We start from the raw sequence: 16,846 nt of genomic DNA, 5'->3' as shown, positions 1-16,846 counted from the left end.
AAGGGGCTCTATCATTGGGAAGTCACATCCTTGCATAGGCTTTAGAAAGGCTATTCCACACTTACCTTTTGTATGTAAATCGCCTCAGTGGTTTTTGAATGAGCCCGTTTTTATTCATATGCTAATTAGCCTCTCAGTTCACCCCTGAAGTCTCATCGTGCACCCTCTGTGCTATTCTTTCCTATGTATGTGTACAGCACAGGCTGATGATGATGACTTCCTGTTTGCACACACAGATAGGAGAGAATAGCAGAGAGGAGTTCTGCTGGGAACTTCCTGTGCTGGCTGGAAGCTAATTAGCATATGACTAAAAATGGGCTCATTCAAAAGCCACTGAGGCAATTTTCATACAAAAGGTAGGTGTGAAATAGCGTTTTTAAAGGCTATACAAGGATGTACTTAGCTAAAAATGACTTTTCCCAATGATAGAGCCCCTTTAAATTCTGTAGAACACACAAGACAGACATGCTTCACAAGAAATAGATTTGATCCCTTTAGACTAGAGATGTGTAAATAAAGAGGAAGATGGGAAAGCAGCTCTCCTATTTTAGGACAGTCGTGCTGTTCTTCTGTTACACCTTAGGGAAGTTTAGGAATAAACTCACAACTGGGTATTACCAACTACAGGCATGACTCTATGTACAGCGGCCCACAGCTTGGTGCAGTGTAAAACATCTCAGCCTCTCCTCCCAGCTCGACACTTTTTTGAGACAGTGGGAAAAGCAGAGCATGAATCTGGGCGGCTCAATCTGAAGTGTGATGTGCAAAAGTATTCAGGCCCCCTGTACTCAGATACCCCTAAATAAAATCCAGCGCAATTAATTGGCTTTAGAAGTCACATAATTACTTAATAAACTCCAGATGTGTGTAATTTAGTCTCAGTACCACTTGCTATCAATACTGTGTAAGCGGCTATTTTCTCATGGCCTGTACGCCTGCTCTGCTTAAGGCTTGACACCTAGAAGTTACGAGCCTGCGCCAGAAGAAGACATTGAAGATGACGCTGCGGACGAAGAAGGAGGCGGCGCTGAAGACAATTCTCTGGCAGCGGTGGGGATGCCCTCATCACTGTTTGAGCGCTGGGGCCCGTGCCCATCGCTGCAAGAGAACTAATTTGCATACTGGTAAAAACCTGTATTTCTAAGAAACAACGCAGCGGAGACCACGTCTAAAGGTAAGAGACAAATAGCCTTTCTAAAGGCTATTCAGACGTCTTATCCACAAAAAAAGGTTTTAATGGTAGAATCCCTTTAAGGACACACCCCAAAAGTTCCTTGAGGACCAGGCCTCGTTTTTTAAAACTGACATGTGTCACTTTATATGGCAATAACTTTGAGACGCTTTAACTTACACAAGTGATTTTGAGATTGTTTTCTTGTGCCACATCGTACTTCATGTTAGTGTTCAAATCGAATCAATATTTGTGTATTTATTATTAAAAAATAGGAAATTTGATGGAAATTTGCAAAAAAAAACAACAAAACAATTTTCAAAATGTGAACTGCTCTGCTTTTCAAACAGATAGTTCTATCACACAAATACATTAATACATATTATCTCCCATATCTTTGCTTTATATTGGCATCATCTTTTGATTGTCTTTTAATTTATTTTGGATATTAGATTTTCCAGATTTACAAGAAAATTTCCCAAACTCATTTTTTAGGCACCACTTCAGCTCTGAAGGGGATTATAAAGGCCTGTATAATAGAAAACCCCATAAATCACCCCATTTTCAAAACTGCACCCCTCAAATAATTCAAAACAGCATTTGGGAATTTTTTTTTAACCCTTTAAGTACCGTATTTTTCGGACTATAAGACGCACCGGACCATAAGACGCACTAAGGTTTTAGAGGAGGAAAATAGGGAAAAAAAAATTTTAAGGAAAAAAAATTGGTGAAATATTTAATAACCTAATAATATAATATTTCACCAATGTAAATAGAACCGGGGGCTTTCGGACACAGGGATACCAAATGTGTATGTGTTTCACAGTAATGTTTTTGTTTTATATGTATTCTAGGGATATGGGGGTGATTTGAACATATATCTATATCTATCTGTCTATCTATCTATCTATCTATCTATCCATCTATCTATCCATCTATCTATCCATCTATCTATCTATCCATCTATCTGTGTCTGTCTGTCTTTCTATCTATCTATCTATCCATCTATCTATCTATCTACCTATCTCCTATCTATCCATCTATCTGTCTGTGTCTGTCTGTCTTTCTATCCATCTATATCTAATCTATCTCATCCATGGAAGTGAAGCTATGCAAGAAGAGAAAAAGGGGCGGGCCAGACGGGTGAAGGAGGTGTGGTTTTCTAAGCAAACTTGAAAACACACCTCCTTCTCCCATCTGGCCCGCCCCTCCTTCACTGCCTCTCAGATCTGGCTCTTGCAATGAAGCCACACAGGCAGGGAAGTAGGGGCGGGCCAGACGGGTGAAGGAGGAGTGGTTTCAAGCTTGCCGAGAAAACCACGCCTCCTCCTCCCGTTTGGCCCGCCCCTCCTTCCCTGTCTGTGTGGCATCATTGCCGGAGCCAGATCTGAGAGGCAGTGAAGGAGGGGCGGGCCAGATGGGAGAAGGAGGCGTGGTTTTCTCGGCAAGCTTGAAACCAGGCTTCCTTCACCTGTCTGGCCCGCCCCTACTTCGCTGCCTCTCATATCTCGCTCCTGCAAACATGCGACACAGACAGGGAAGGAGGGGCAGAGCAGGCAGGCACCGTGCTGCTCTCCGTGCTGCTCCTCATAGACAGGACACAGACGCTGCACACGCTGCATTCGGTCTATAAGACGCACACACATTTTCCTCCCATATTGGGAGGAAAAAAAGTGCGTCTTATAGTCCGAAAAATACGGTATTTCACAGAAATTAAAACAATATGGAGGCGAAATTTAGACATTTAATTTTTTTTCTATAATACATTCATATGGCCCTAAAATTAACACATTCTCAAAGGGTTAAAGGAAAAAATGCATCTCACATTTTGTTAGGCAATTTCTCCGAAGCACAGAAATACCCCACATGTGGGTGTAAACTGATTTTTGGGCAGACGGCAGCGCATGGAAGGGAAGGAGTGACACAGGGTGTTTGAAAAGCAGATTTTGCTGGAATACTTTTCAGGGACCATGTCTCATTTGAAGAGCCCCTAGAGTATCAATACAAAGGAAACCCCCCAAAAGGGACCCCATTTTGGAAACTACACCCCTCACAGAATTCATCAAGGGGTATAGTGAGCATTTAGACCCCACAGCCTTTTCACAGATTTTATTAACATTGGGATGTGTAAATGAAAAATTACTAAAATGTCACTTTATCCCCAAAGTTTTCATTTTCACAAGGGGGTAAAAAAGAAAAATCCCCCCCAAAGATTGTTACACAATTTCTCCTGAACACGGCAATACCCCATATGTGGTCGGAATCTGCTGTATGGGAACATGGTGGGGCTTGGAATGGAAAGAGCGCTATTTGGTTTTTGGAGAGCAAATTTTGCTGGAATAGTTTACAGGTGCCATTTCGCATTTGCAAGGCCCCTACGTACCAAAACACTGGAAACCCCCAAAAGTGACTCCATTTTGTAAACTGCACCCCTCAAAAAATTTATCAGGGGTCTAATGACCATTAGTATCCCAGACATGACTGCACAGCGGATGGTGGAGCGTGAATATATAAGCTGTGCAGAGTGCATGGGGAACACCAAATTCTCCACTATATCCCCAGTAGCTCCTAAGATTTTTTTTTGGGGGGGCACTCTGGGGGTCAGTTCTGGTATATTTTCCCTTGTAAGCTCTAAATTTGGGGTGTCGGCTGATATACGCTCGCACAACTTATACATTCCCTTCCTGCCGCCGCCAGTTGTGTTCTAATGATTTGGTGATTTTTTTTTTTGGATTTTTGTCTTCACATTGTATAAGCTATATATATATATATATATATTTTTTTTTATTTTTTTTTCTGGTGATGTGGCCATATGAGGGCTTGTTTTTTGCGGGATGAAATGTATTATGCAATGACAACATTTCTGGGTGCCTATAAACTATAGAATAAATTTTATTAACTCTTTCTTGGTGGATTAAAAACCTCCCCAGCAATTCTGGTATTGCTTTTTAACTATTATTTTTTTTTCCACCCAGTGTAGTGTATAAGTAACAGGTGACCTTTATTTTGCGGGTCAATACGATTACGGCGATACTTCATTTATATTGTTTTTTTATGCGTTACTAGTTCTGCAGAACAAAAAACAATTTGGGGAAAGAAATCAATTATTTTTGCATCGCCATCTTCTGAGATGTGTAGCATTTTTTTTCTCGGTTGACAGAGTTGGTTGAGGGCTTATTTTTTGCGGGAGGATCTGTGCTTTTTATTGGTACTGTCTTGGGGTATGTGTGACTTTTTGATCACTTTTTATAGCATTTTAAATAAGGCGAGATGGCAAAAAAAAAATCATTATTTCTTTGTTTGATTCATTTATTTATTTATTTTTTATAGACTTAAATTCTTTTTTTAAACTTTTTATTGATGTCCCACTAGGGGACCTGAACCAGTGATCCACTGGATCGCCGATTCAGCATTAATCGGGGTTTAAGGAGCAGGATGTTAAGAGCTAACTTCGGCTCCCGATGCTGCCAGCATTTTTTTTACTTTCGCTTTGACTATTGAAAGCCGCATCTTAGGGGTTATAAACAGCGGGGATCGGTGTTATCACCGTCTCTGCTGTTACAGCGGGAGCCTGGCTGTTAGTTAGAAGCAGAGCCGGTGCGATCTCCATCACGTACAGGCACGTGGGAATGAACCACATTCCCTGACGTGCATGTACGTGAAATAGTGCTAAGGGGTTAAAATACAAAGGGAATGTGTCAACTTTTACAGATCTTTCCATCTTCAACTTCCTTAACTGTTCATAGTAGCAATCATTTTGACAAGGGGTACCCAAACTTTTGCATGCCACTGTGTATATCTTGAACAAGCTTTAGTTTGCTGCTCCAATAATAAATTATCAATGACAATATTCATTAAATATATGGTGAAAATCCCATTGTGTTAAATCAGTCAATGGAAATCTGTTCAACGCCATGCCAATCCAGCCATGGGGAAGCCTTCAATATCTATCCCTCTCCACCACCAGGGATGGTGGTATTTACTACTCCACTACATCAGCAGGTTTGCGGGTATCAATTTCTTTTTAGTACCTCTGAACATTACTGGCATTTAAGAGGTCAATCCCTTCTCTTGAGAAACCCACAGCAATTAGATCTACATCTCCAGCTTCTGAAACCCCCTACCATCAGGTGAAGTTGTGGCTGGTCAAAAATTTTAGGAGAAATATAAATATATTACCACCTGGCACCCATTCAATTGAAAGGAATACTGGATAGAGATGAGGGCAAATCATGAATCCCCCTCCTAGACATCTATAAGCCCTAATGAGGTATATGACCACTGATTGTCATTGTGAGAGAATCCATGAAAGAGAACATTTTATGTCCTCGAAGATAGGTAGTGTTTTATACGACTGCCGATAGTGGCAAGTTTGGTGCACTATAATTTTGCAGGTATCTGCCTCAATTTCAGAGATATTTGGGCTATCAGTTTCAAATACCAAGATTACTGCACAGTACAAGAATATATAGGCGTACTATGAGAGGACGTTCCTTACCAATATGCTATCAGATTGACGGCGACAGAAGAAGGCAAAGGATGTGATTCTGCGCCCTCACACTGTCATCCTCTAGAGTTCTGAATCACGCCTCCTTGACTGCTCCTGCCTGACACTGCCTATCTGACAGAGAACATAGTATAATTAACAAATCAGGTATTCAACATAAATGCATGGATTGCTCAGGAATGGTGGGAGCTAGAAAAAAAATTCCAACTGTGCTGGAATCGGTGGATCAGCACTTATTAACAGATGCTAAGAACTTAGAGGAGGTGGTGGCATGCCCTCATACACTACTGCAAAACCCTCAGATCACCAGGGAAAATTATCATTAACCTCTATACCACAAGTGTTTCTTAGTGGCTAGGAAGCAAAAGCTAGGCAGTGTAAGAAGATGTAAAGTATTGAGATAGTCATGGCGGTAATGAGAACCCTCTTCTTTACACCTTGGTTACATATACTGGTAAGCTCCTTGCTGTTAAAGAAGGTTTAACATTGAATTCAAGGAAAATCTCTAGGGATTTTGCCCATGACAAGAGCTCTGTAGCTCGCCCTGTATACTCCAAATTCCCACACTGATCTGTTGATCAGTATATGGGAATAAGGAACATAAAGGGTGACGTGCAGGTCCGAAATCTCTGCCCAAATACCATGGCGTTGTGACGACTGCGAATGAGCAGATTTATAGGAACTGGCCGTCCTGATCACAGCTTACAACATATAAATCCCTTCCTGCAGCAGCTGCCAAATCGTATTCAATTGAAGGAGCTGCACTCAATGGAAACTCCACTGATCTTGACAGCAATGCCCTCCGTGCCAGGAGCTCAATCTCCACACCAGGCCTATCTAGTACACCAAATGCCTGAAATGACGAGCAGGCTGATCGCAGCTCACTTCCCTTATAACCAGCCATTCCTCTGTTGTCAGTGCCAGTCACTATAGCAGTCACAGCTGGATGTCATGATATGGAGGGGGAAGGGGCGCAGTGAGCCTATAGAATGCAGAGTGTGTAGAGCAAATGTTGCAGCTTACCTGGCCCCCGGCACACAGACCTCACCAGCTCCTCTGTCACAATAATAACATGGAAGTTTACGAAACGACTCCCACACAAGCACCGCCCACTCTGGTCTATGAGTGACAGCGAGTCCAGCCAATGGCAGTAGCTCATACTCGGTCCCTCAGTACGGGGGCGGGGACGCTTGACAGCAACCAGTAGCCAATAGCAATAGCTCGTTCGCCTTCCCTCAGAATGCGGGCGGGAGAGGGGGCGGCTCTTGTCACAGCTCCGTAGGTGTCTCTCAGAGCTCGTTGCTTCGTGAGCTTTTGTCTCTGACGTCGAGGTCCTGAGGACACTAACCTGACAGAGGTGAAGTACAATGTTTAACTCCGAAGAGCATATCACATTCCACCCCAACATTATACACTACCCATTTATAGCGTGTCACTTCCAAATTACAGACTTGACATCACTATATATAACACGTACCTTCAACACACCTCCAAATTCATTATTTTTTTAATTAACCTGGGGCAGGGCTGTCTCCTTGAGTCCTTGCAGTGGTATTCCTTGCCAGCTGTGAGGTCCCTTCCTTAGGTCATGTGTGGACAACAATGGCGCTACAGGACCAGACCGCACTGGGAGACATCGGAACAGACGATATACAAGTATTTTTTTTTTTTTTTACCCTCCCCTGGCCTAATTAAAAAATAAAATTTTAGCCCGGACATCCTCTTAAATAAAGAAAGACCACAGTAATGTAGACTGTACACCAGATGGGGGCCATAAAGAAGACCACCCTTTATACATACCCCATACAAGACCTCTTTTATAAATACCGTAGACCTCCAAAACAGTGCCATTTTAACACATTGGTGGGCCCAGTACATAGTTTTCATAAGTGGACCAATCCCATCACCACTTAGACATAGCTAACCCGCACAAATTATAATACCCCCCCCTCATCACCCCATCACATAGATTAAATCAAACAAGCTTTATTGGCACGTCCGAATAGATATTTGGCATTGCCAAAGCTAGTAAAGTGGGGTGGGGGGAAGATGGGTTTGGGGGGGGGAGTTGGCGGTATAACAGTCCTTGGGGTCTCATCTTCCTCTTAGGGGGCGTTCACACTACCGTCGGTGTCCGACAGCTAGTGTCCGCTGCTAATGTCCGTTCAAAATATTGTGCGGACATTAGCATCTGATACTAGCTGTGTCCGTGACATTTTGCATTAATTTAAATTGGACATTGGGTGCGTTTTTTTACAGTCCATGTCTGTCCTTAAAGGGATTCTACCATTAAAACACATTTTTTTCTAGGTAACACGTCGGAATAGGCTTTAGAAAGGCTATTCGTCTCCTACCTATGGAAGTGCTCTCCGCCGTGCCGTTCGTTCAAATTACCGGTTTGTATCAGTATGCTAATTAGTTCTCTCGCAGCGATGGGGGCGTCCCCATTGCAGCTTGAAAACTGACCGCAGTGCCGCCTCTCTGGTCTTCGGTGTCCTCCCCTTCCTTCTTCAGCGTACTGTCGGACGCCTGCGCAGTACGCTCTGTTCGGCAAAGATTGCCGAACGTACGGCGCATGCGCGAAATTGCGGTGCCCGCACTATGGCTGGGACCGCAATTTCGCGCATGCGCAGTACGTTCGGCAATCTTCGCCGAACAGAGCGTACTATGCAGGCGTCCGACAGTACGCTAAAGAAGGAAGGGGAGGACACCGAAGACCAGAGAGGCGGCGCTGCGGTCAGTTTTCGAGCTGCAATGGGGACGCCCCCATCGCTGCTCCTGCGATGGGGACGCCCCCTTCGCTGCGAGAGAACTAATTAGCATACCGGTACAAACCGGTATTTTGAACGAACGACGCGGCGGAGAGCACTTCCACAGGTAGGAGACGAATAGCCTTTCTAAAGGCTACTCCGACGTGTTACCTAGAAAAAAATGTGTTTTAATGGTAGAATCCCTTTAACTGTCCGTTCCCAAAGATGTCCGACTTTTCAAGCGGACAGCAAAACCCGACATGTAGGTTTTTGATGTCCACTTGAAAGATCGGACATCTTTGGGAACGGACAGTTAAGGACAGACACGGACTGTAAAAGAACGCACCCGATGTCCATTTAAATGAATGCAAAATGTCACGGACACAGCTAGTGTCCGCTGCTAATGTCCGCACAAGATTTTGAACGGACATTAGCAGCGGACACTAGCTGTCAGACACCGACGGTAGTGTGAACGCTCCCTTAGTTGGTGATCGCTGCATGGGGGGTGGGGTGGGTGATTTGGAGTATAACAGTCCATGGGGGTCTCATCTTCCTCTTGGGGGGGGGGGTGATTTGGAGTATAACAGGCCGTGTGGTCTCATCTTCCTCTTAGTTGGTGCCAACTGTATGGGAGGGGGGGGTGATTTGGGGTATAACAGTCCGTGGGGTCTCATCTTCCTCTTAGTTGGTTCCAGCTGTATGGGGGGGGGGTGATTTGGGGTATAACTGTTCGTGGGGTTTCATCTTCCTCTTGTTTGGTGACAGCTGGACACGTATTGGGCAGCGATCTCCACAGTAGCCTCTTCCTCTCCCAGTAGGATGTAGAGTTTCCTGAGTTTCCTCTTCTCGTCTGCAGATGTGAAGTCTGGGATATGTGCAGAGAGTCTTTGGTGCAGTGTAGCAGGAAATGGGCCTTGTCTTCTAGGGTCCCCTGGTCACAGTGCTGGCACAGTCTGTTCTCCCGTAGCTTGTACGTCTGCCTGTGTAACCCCGTCTCTATCTCCAGGTTGTGGGCACTCAGTCTGTACTGGCTCAGGGTCTGTATGTGTTTGGGGTGGGGTATCCAAGTAGGTGGCCATGGTGTAGTCCCTTTGCAGTGACTGGTACACGGTGAGTTTCTTGGAGTTATTTATTGCGCTTCTTCATTCCTCGATGTACCGCTCTTTGTCTCTCTCAATGACTCCTTTTATTTGAGCCTTGTTCAGGGCATGTTGGGGGTTTTGTCTTGGCAGATGGCTGATGCTTGTTTGGGGGGTATCGGGTTTTCTCAGGGCTCTGTGGCTCAGCCAGGCTTGGTGGTGGTAAGAGCCAGGGCTGCTGCCCTGTATGTGTGTCTGGAATGATAGCATCCTCTTCTGCATGGTGAGCCATAGGGGGAGTCTGCCTAGCTCTGCCCGGCATCCCATGTTGGAGGTGCAGCGATGGACATGGAGGAGGTACTTGCAGAACTCCAGGTGGAAGGTCTCTGTTGAGCTAGAGTTCCTCTTTGACTGGTCTGGGTAGGTGGCTGGGCCCCAAACCTCACTGCCATAGAGAAGGATCGGAGCAATGACTGCGTCAAATATCTTCAGCCAGACCCTCACCGGTGGTTTGAGGTGGTACAGTTGTCTTCTGATGGCGTAGAAGGTTCTGTAGGCTTTTCCTTTCAGGATTTCTATTGCTACTTTAAAGCATCCTGATTGGCTAAGCTCCAGCCCCAGGTAGGTGTAGCTGTTGGTTTTCTCCAGTGTGGAGCCATTCAGTGTGAATTGTGGGGTGGGGGCTTTATTGTGGCCCTTCTTCTGAAATACCATGACTTTGGTCTTCGTCTGGTTCATGGGTAGGGCCCATGTGGTGCTGAATTTCTCCAGCACTGACAGGCTTTCATGGAGGTCTTTCTCGGTGGGGGACAGGAGTAGGAGGTCGTTGGCGTATAGCAGGAACTTCACCTCCCGGTTGTTCAGAGTGAGGCCTGGAGTTGGTGAGGCCTCCAGAGCTGTAGCCAGTTCATTGATGTAGATGTTGAAGAGAGTTGGGCTCAGGCTACAGCCTTGTCTGACCCCTCGGGCCTGTTGGGAGTATGCTGCCCTTTTCCCGTTCACCTTCACACTGCGCTGGTTTCTGGTGTAGGAGCTCTTGATGACGTCGTACGTTCTTCCTCCTATTTTACTCTCTAGGAGTTTTAGGAGCAGGCCTGGGTGCCATACTGAGTCGAAGGCCTTCTTAAAGTCCATGAAGCAGGCAAATATCTTGCCTCTTCTGGTGTTGTGGACGTGTGTCTTGATGAGGCTGTGCAGGGTATAGATATGGTTTGTAGTGCAGTGGTTTGGCATGAACCCTGCTTGGCTCTTGCTGAGGACCCCATGTTGTGTGAGGAAGGTGAGGATTCTGTTATTGATAATGCTGTTGAACAGTTTCCCCAGCGTGCTGCTGATGCAGATTCCTCTGTAGTTGTTGGGGTCGTATTGGTCCCCATTCTTGTAGATGGGGGTTATGCGGCCTTTGTTCCAGTCTTGGGGGAAATGTCCTGCATTGAGGACGAGGGTGAATAGTTTTGCCAGTGCCGCGTGTATTGCTGGAGAGCTGTCTTTGATCACCTCTGGTAGGGGGCCGTCAGAGCCGCTGGCCTTTTTGCATTTCCGCAGGGCTATTCTTTCCTGTATGTCTTTTATGGTGATTGGTGAGTCCAGAGGGTTCTGGAAGTCTTTGATGACTTTCTCCATATCCCTCAGTTTGGTGGTTATCTGTTGCTGTTCTGGAGTTAGGTCTTCTTCTGGGATGTTTTTGTAGAGACCTCTGAAGTAATTGAGCCAGATATTGCCGTTTTGGATGTGGAGGGAGTTTTTCTTGAGCTTTGTGTCCATGTGGTGCCAGGTCTCCCAGAATGAGCTGTCCTGGAGGGCGTACTCTAGTTGCTCTATTTTGTGGGAGAGTGCCACTACAGTGTCCCCATGTAATATATAATGGCTCATCACACATTAACAATACAATATTTTAGGAACATCACAGCTGTGGGATATTGGAATAAATCCTCCACCCGTGACACCCTGCTCAGCAACAAACTCGTCCATTTGTTCTTTGACACTGTTATTTGTGTTTTGGGGACATTGTGAATGGTTTATAAGATTGTAAGCTGCTGTGCTACACCATGAGCATGCTTGTGACACACCCAACATAATTGTTCCTGTGTTTCAAGTGATTAATAGGTATATGGCGACCAGTCTATCTGAGCACGCTGATAGGTAAAGTTACTTTGTATATCTATAGCACATATTTTTGGGCAATACGTTGTGTAGCAAAGGGGCCTTGGCTCATACGTATGTGTATGTAATTTTGAGTTAATATCTTTGATGTATCTTTGGTTTCGTTAGGTTCAGTTGCGGCTAAACTGGTGTTGGCACTGCTTTTCTCGTTCGTGACTTTGCTGTATCCTGTGGAGCCCACCTTGGTATACGGCTTACAATTATATCAGCTACAGTTCCCTACCATATTGCCAGCCGCAGTACCCATTGCATTCACCTGTTACAGTGTCCTTTCATTATCAGAGGGAGCCTTGTCATAAACCCTGCACTTGTCATTCAAGAGAAGTGCTGGAAATGGATCTGTCCCCTATCTTCAAAGAAAAAGAGAGTTGTAGTAACCTTTGTGCATAGCATAAAGAGCATGGCTAGAAGGTCCTGTCAGATCAGACACTGGCTAATGGGCAGGGCAGCCAAGTACTCCAAAAAGTTGTTCTTGAAACTTTCATTCCCCGACCTACCCAAAGTGGGGTTCCCACTAAATGGTGACTCAAAGGGAAAACGGCTAAATGAAAAACCTCAAACAATTCAAGTCAGTAATGTTACAACAACTTGGTCCACACACAGGGAAACATCTTCACTATCAGCTTTAGAGCACAGACCACAGCTACACAACAGATGCCCGGCCTTTACAGGGGACATTTCAAACCTGCTTCAATACAAACCACTGAAGGCTTGCTGCAACTCATCCTGCTTTCAGGGAACACTAAATAGCTTGGCAAAGTAAACCTGTACTCATGCCTTTTGGCTGGCTGCTCTGTGTGATGGGAGACTCCTAACTCACATGAATTTTATTCTTTCCTGACCACTAGACATCAAGAATCCTAGCCTGATATGTGCTCTCTCAGTACTCCAATGCTGCCCTTAGGGCCCATTCACACGGGCATAGAGGGGGCGGATTATGGCGCATAATCCACGTCATAATCGGCCCCCTCACAATGGTGGTCTATGGAGACCGCCAAGCCTTTTTTTTCCGCGAGTGGCATGTTGCCGCTCACGAAAAAAAGAAGCGAGATGCCCTTTCTTCAGGAGGATTCTGTGGCTCATTGGACCGCGGCGTCCGCTTGGTGGCAGCAACCTCCGAAGTCAGCCCATTCATTTGAGCCAACTCCAGAGGAGGAAGCCGCGACTGCGACAGTTGTGGCAGGCGGGTTTTGACCCGAGAGTGACATGGCTCCCGTGTCACTCTCGGTTCCAAAATTCCCCCCACCACCCCCCGTGTGAACTAACCCTTACTTTTTCTACACCTTATGTGTCAACCACAACAGTGACACCAAATGTCAATAGTAAACACTACAGAACCTTGTGAAGCATTGCCTAGCAAGTACATATACAAAACTAAACACTGTGCTTTGGTAAATCTTGAACCACAGGATAGCAACGTGGAGAGGAGAGATCATCAGATCGCCTCTTCCAAAACATGCCAAACTGGAAACGCATGTATGTAAACTGTACTCAGAAAGCATATATTGGGTTCTAGAGAGTGACCAAAATGGTTGCCAAATGCGACTAGCCCTGTCGCCACACTGCCTCTTTAACCCCTTAGCGACCCTTGACGTAACTGTACGTCATGGGTCGCATGGGGATGTATAGAGCGAGCTCACACGCTGAGCTCGCTCCATACACGGCAGATGCCGGCTGTATAATACAGCCAGGACCTGCCAATAACAGCAGCGGTCGGTGCCCGAGCCGATCGCTGCTGTTAACCCTTTACACACTGCGGTCAAACGCGACCGCAGCGTGTAAACAGCGCAGGCGGCATGGGCGCCGCCATGTTTCCCCGATCGCCGCCCTCCTGAACGTCACATGAGGGCGGTGATCGGTTGCTATGACAGCCGGAAGCCTATTGAAGGCTTCCAGGCTTGTCTCTGCCCGAGATCTATTAGACGATGCCAGAGGCATCGTCTAATAGAAGTGCTGGGATTCTGCTATTCACTGCAGTACTGTAGTATTGCAGTGAATAGTATGAGCGATCAGACTCCCTAGGTTTCAAGGTACCTAAGGGGTCTGATCATAAATGTAACAGAAGAAAAAAAAAGTTTTTAAAAGTATTAAAAAAATAAAAAAAATATAAAAGTTCAAATCACCCCCCTTTCCCTAGATTAGCTATAAAAGTAATTAAAGAACATTAAACATATTAGGTATCCCCGCGCTCCAAAATGCCCGAACTATTAGAATATTAAAACATTTATCCCGTACTGCGAACGGCGTAGCGGCAAAAAAAATAAAAACAGCCAAAAAGCGTTTTTTTCAACACTTTGCCTCCTATAAAAAATTGAATAAAAAGTGATCAAACCATCAGATCTTTCCCCAAATGGTATCAATAGAAACGTCATCTTGTCCCGCATAAAAAGACACCACAACCAGCTCCATACATGGAAATATGAAAAAGTTACAGGTGTTAGAACATGATGACACAAAAATTTTTTTCTATTTTGCAAAGTTTATCATTTTTTTTAAAAGTATCAAAACATTTCAAATACTATATAAATTTGGTATCACCGCGTTCGTACTGACACGTAGAACACAGGTAACATGTCATTTGTACCAAACAGTGAACGCTGTAAAAATTAAACCCATAAGAAAATGGCGCAAATGCATTTTTTCTCCAATTGCACCTCATTCTGAATTTTTTTCCAGCTTCCCAGTACATTGCACAGCATATTGAATGATGTCATTACAAAGTACAATTTGTCCCGCAAACAATAAGCCATCATGTGACTCTGTGAACTGAAAAAGTTATGGCTCTTGAAATGTGAGGAGGGAAAAACGAAAATGCGAAACCAAAAAATGGCCTGGTCCTTAAGGGGTTAAGTCAAAAGCAGGCAAAAGGCACACTTGGCCACATGTATTACCATTTCCTCTATTCACAGATAGAGTGAAGCATTTATGGCACTGCTAATGATGTCTGTCGCAAGTCTTCTTCTTAGAGTTGGAGACCAAATAAGGAGATCTGCAGAGTTCTGTAGAGTAGAACTTGGTAAGTATCGGGAGTGTGGAGTAGGAGTCATGGTGTCAGCTTTCATGGTTCATGGGGTCAATGTTTTGAGCAGCAGCACCCACAGTCCAGAAACACAAGGCCAGATGCTAGTACCACTTCATTTATGTTGGCCCAGTTCCAACGCCATGTGAATCCCACCCATCTCTTCTGGATCTTACTCTCTGGAGCATTTCTCAACCCCATCTTCACGAGAAGAAGCTGAAGCCTCTATTTCTTCATTTCATATGTGTAAGGTGAAGCTCTGCTATATGGTTTCACAGCTAATGAGTCTGGATTAGAGAAGCTACACAGCAGAGGAGCTGGTCCGATGTTTCTTGAAGCAAGTATCCTGTTAGATACAACTGGGCAGTGTTGTCAATGACAATGAGATGAAAATTATTGCTGTGCTGTAGTTTGATAGAATAGCACATTGTCCCTGCATGGCACATATACTAAATTTGGTGGTGCACTGCTTTATTAACCCCTTATGGACCCAGCCCAAAAGTGACATGTGTCACTTTATATGGCAACTTTGACATGCTTTAAAGGAATCCTATCATTTAAACACTTTTTTTTTCTAGTTGACACGTCGGAATAGCCTTAAGAAAGGCTATTCGTCTCCTACCTTTATAAGTCGTCTCCGGCCTGCCGTTTGATGAAAAATCCGTTTTTTGTTGGTATGCAAATAAGTTCTCTCACAGCACTAGAGGTGGGCCCCAGCGCTCAAACAGCACTGGGGGGGGGGGAACTCTCTCCAGCGACGCCTCCATCTTCTGCAGCAACCGCCTCTTCATCTTCTTCTTCCAGCTGGGGTCAGACTTGTGCGCCTGGAGGCCGCTTACGCGCGCATGCGTAGTACGCTCATGTAGTTCTATGGAGAACAGGAGCGCATACTCGCATAAGTGGCCTCCAAAAAAATGTCCGCCTGTGCACTCAGCTCTGCCTGGGTCCTGATGGCAGAGCCGACTGCGCAGGTGCACAAGTTTGAGATTTTTTTATGTGACACATTGTACTTCATGTTAGTGGAAAGTGGTAATTTTTGTATTTATTTATTAAAAAAAAAAAAGGAAATTTGATGGAAATTTGAAAATAAAAAATCAAATATCTACAATATCTTTGCTTTATGTTGACGTCATCTTTTAATTTATTTTCCACATTAGAAGACTTAGGGGGCGTTCACACTACCGTCGGTGTCCGACAGGTAGTGTCCGCTCCTAGTGTCCGCTCAAAATCTGGCACGGACATTAGGAGCGGACACTATCTGTGTCCGTGACACCTGTCATTTATTTAAATGGGCATCGGGTGCGTTCTTTTGCACTCCGTGCCTGTCCTTCCCTGTCTGCAAGTGAAGATGTCCGACTTCTCAAGCGGACAGAAGAACCCTGCATGTCGGGTTTTTCTGTCCGCTTGAGAAGTCGGACATCTTCACTTGCGGACAGGGAAGGACAGGCACGGAGTGCAAAAGAAGGCACCCGATGCCCATTTAAATAAATGACAGGTGTCACGGACACAGATAGTGTCCGCTCCTAATGTCCGTGCCAGATTTTGAACGGACACTACCTGTTGGACACCGACGGTAGTGTGAACGCTCCCTTACAAGTGTAACTGCAATTTTCCAGATTTACAAGAGAATTTCCCATACTAATTTTTTTGGGACCGCTTCAGTTCTGAAAAGGATTATAAAGGACTATACATTAGAAACTCACCATAAATCACCCCATTTTCAAAACTGCACCCCTCAAAAAATTCAAAACAGCATTTGGGATGTTTGTTAACCCTTTAAGCATTTCACAAGAATTGAAATATATGGAGGTGAAATTTACACATTTCTTCTTTTTTTCCCCAATAATTTATCCTAAAATTAACATATTCACAAAGGATTAAAGGAGAAAATGCATCTCACAGTTTGTTATGCATCTTGTTTAGAGCACAGAAATACCCCACATGTGGTTGTAAACTGATGTTTGGACACACTGCAGTGCACGGAAGTGAAGGAGCGCCACTGGTCGTTTGAAAAGCAGATGTTGCTCGAATAGTTTTCAGGTGCCATGCCATATTTGTAGAGCCCCCAAAGTACCAATAAAGTGAAAACCCCCTAGAAGAGACCCAATTTTGGAAGCTACAACCTTCACAGAACATATTAAAGGGATTCTACCATTA

General features: G+C 44.8%; 1 protein-coding gene across 1 annotated transcript in view; it reads right to left on the bottom strand.

Moving 5' to 3' along the window:
- The window catches only part of HERC3 (HECT and RLD domain containing E3 ubiquitin protein ligase 3), a 62,534-nt gene extending 55,759 nt beyond the window's left edge, over window positions 1-6,775 (bottom strand). The window contains exon 1 of the mRNA XM_075285074.1: window positions 6,702-6,775. The gene's annotated coding sequence lies outside the window, so the exon portion shown is untranslated. The remainder of the gene's footprint in view (window positions 1-6,701) is intronic.
- Window positions 6,776-16,846: the final 10,071 nt, after the last annotated feature.

This window comes from Leptodactylus fuscus, chromosome 1, assembly GCF_031893055.1.
Source record: "Leptodactylus fuscus isolate aLepFus1 chromosome 1, aLepFus1.hap2, whole genome shotgun sequence".
Lineage (NCBI taxonomy): Eukaryota > Metazoa > Chordata > Amphibia > Anura > Leptodactylidae > Leptodactylus > Leptodactylus fuscus.
The sequence above is the reverse complement of the archived record's forward strand: the minus strand, read 5'-3'. Positions and strand labels throughout refer to the sequence as shown.